The sequence below is a fragment of the Rattus norvegicus genome, chromosome 5 (assembly GCF_021556685.1).
Source record: "Rattus norvegicus strain SHRSP/BbbUtx chromosome 5, alternate assembly SHRSP_T2T, whole genome shotgun sequence".
Classification (NCBI taxonomy): domain Eukaryota; kingdom Metazoa; phylum Chordata; class Mammalia; order Rodentia; family Muridae; genus Rattus; species Rattus norvegicus.
In genome coordinates, this window is record NC_141538.1 from 137,126,439 (window position 1) to 137,129,058 (window position 2,620).

The 2,620-nt window shown below is 49.7% G+C and overlaps 1 pseudogene; it reads left to right on the forward strand.

Moving 5' to 3' along the window:
* The first annotated feature begins 1,260 nt into the window (after window positions 1-1,260).
* LOC148006000 (iron-sulfur cluster assembly 1 homolog, mitochondrial pseudogene) lies at window positions 1,261-1,757 on the forward strand (annotated as a pseudogene).
* The last annotated feature ends 863 nt before the right edge of the window (window positions 1,758-2,620 follow it).

Genomic DNA, 2,620 nt, shown 5'->3' on the forward strand with positions numbered 1-2,620 from the left:
TCTCGCTCAGATGAGCTTGACGGACATGTGAGAAAGCACGTTGGGGATCAGCACTTCAAGTGTCAAATTTTCCACGTGACCAATGGACAATCACATCAAATAAAGGGGCAGTAAAAAAAACAAAAAACAAAAAAGCCTCAATGGCTGTAGTGATGGCTCAGTGGTTGAGAGCCTGAACTGTTCCTCCAGAGTTCCTGAGTTCACTTCCAAACAACATCATTACATGGCTCACAACAATCTGTAATAGAATTTGATGCCCTCTTCAGGTGTGTGTGAAGACAGCTACAGTGTGCTTATATAAATACAATAAATCAATGTTTTTTTTTAAATAAGCAAACAAACGGGCAACCTCGGGAGGAAGGAGGTTTGGAAGACTATCTAGAATGTACTAGTGACCTGGGAATTTGGAGACTCTCTGGACTCAAAGGAAGGGGACCCTAGATGAAAGGGCCTACAGTCCAGAGAGGGAACTTATTGAATCCACCTCCAGCAGAGAGAAAGGCCATCAAGTGAGGGATGGGGTTGCTATCCCACAGCCCATGCTCTGACCCATAATTCTTCGTGTCTGAAAGAAATGCAGGGATGGAAATGGAGAAGAGCCTGAGGAAAAGAAGATCGAGTAACAGGCCCAAAGTGGGATCCAGTTCAATGAGAGGCCCCAAGACCTGACCCCATTTCTGAAACATTATGCCATTAGGTTGTGGTCACAAAAAGGGACCTACCAGGACTGATCTCCAAAAGACCTAAAGAGAATCTGAAAGGATCAGATGCAGATATGTGCCCCCGACCAAGGAACAGAAGCTGCTGACACCTCTGATTGAATTAGAGAAAAACTGGAAGAAGCTAAGGAGGAGGGCAATCCCGTAGGAGGACCAGCAGTCTCAAATCTGGACCCTTGAGATCTCTTAGACACTGGATCACCAATTAGTCAGCATACACCATCTGAGCTGAGGCCTCCAACCCATAGACAGCAGAGGACACCCAGTCTGGGATCAGTCAGGGAAGATGCACCTAACCCTCAAGAGACTGGAGGCCCCAGGAAGTTTAGAGGCCTTGTTGGGTGGGTGGGATGGCGACATCCTTTTCAAGACTGCTCGTGGGTAGTTCCAGAGTTGGGGGGAAGTGTGAGATGTGGAATAATCTGGGGGTGAACCGGGAGGGGAATAAAATCTGGAATATAAAAATGAATAAAGCCGTGTCCATGGAGAGAAGCTGAGGCCCCATGCTCCAGCCCGAGGCTGCCAGCGCTGCGACGTGGACATGCCGGCGTTGTTGGTCTGCGCCGACGCGCGGGCCGTGAGCAAGAGAAAACTGCAACCCACGCGGGCGGCGCTCGCACTGACCCCCTCTGCTGTGAACAAGGTAAAACAACTTCTTAAAGAGAAGCCTGAGCATGTGGGTCTGAAAGTGGGCATTCGGACCAGGGGCTGTAACGCCTTCTCTTACAGCCTGGAGTATAAAAAGACAAAAGGAGGTGCTGATGAAGTTATTCAAGACAGAGTCTGAGTGTTCATCGAGAAGAAAGCCCAGCTAACCCTGTTAGGCACAGAGATAGACTATGTGGAAGACAAACTGTCCAGTGAGTTTGTGTTCAACACCCCAACATCAAGGGAACCTGTGGCTGCGGTGAAAGCTTTAACGTCTGAAAGCTGAGGACTGCAAACTCCAGGAGAGCTGGGTCTGCCTTGGAGCATGCCGGAGAAATCATGTGATGTCCCGTGTCGGAAGTTAGTGTGTGGCTGCCTCGTGGTTGAGAATAAAGTGAAACATTGAAAATCAAGCCAGAGTGTTAGAGTTCCGAAAACATGGTGTCTTTTCTCTGTAAGACACAACCTGAGAGAACATGGTGTCTGTTTTCTGGAGGACACAAACTGAGAAACTGTTGAGTCCTCTGTCCTGTACAGGAAACTCCTACCCTGCCCTTATGCTGTAGCCTGCTCTGTGCTAGAACCAGCCTCTTGACCGTTGCTTTGCTGGGAATTGAGGAATGGGATATCGGGTGTGCACCTGGATCACAGAATGGCTTGAGACTGTCTGCTGGCCCTTTCTCACCTCAGGCAGGACAGCTGTGAGTGGCAGTGTAGTGGGACCTCGTTTCCCTCACCTGTGGCGTGGCCCATTGCATCTTTACTACGTGTGTTGTCAGATACTTCATTAGCCAGCCCTCCAGCCATCTCAGCTCTGAGTGCCAGTATCAGGAGGTGGGGATCACGGGCCTGGTGTCAGTCTGTCCTCTGGGGCGTGCTTCATGCTGGTTTGCTTAGACCTTTCAGTTGGAAGCGCTTGTGATGAGCAGCCAGGTAGCTCACTTAGACCTGCTTAGAGAGAGCAGTTCTCAGAGCTTCTGCCCAGCTCTCCCCCTCAGAGGTCACAGCAGACAGTGCTGTCTGAGACACTCGGTGAGGAGACATCCTGCCTGGCCAGTGCTCTCACCAGTTTAATTTAGAGACTGCATTAGTTTTCTCTTGAATGGAAGTCTTCTGTAACCCTTCTGTCTGAATGGCTATCGTGTTTACAGCTTTGAAACAGTAGTGTCTTCTTTCACAAGATCTGCAGCAGAGGGGTCCCTCTCAGCACAGCACCTGTGGGGCAGAACATGCAAACGCTTACAGTTGCCAGG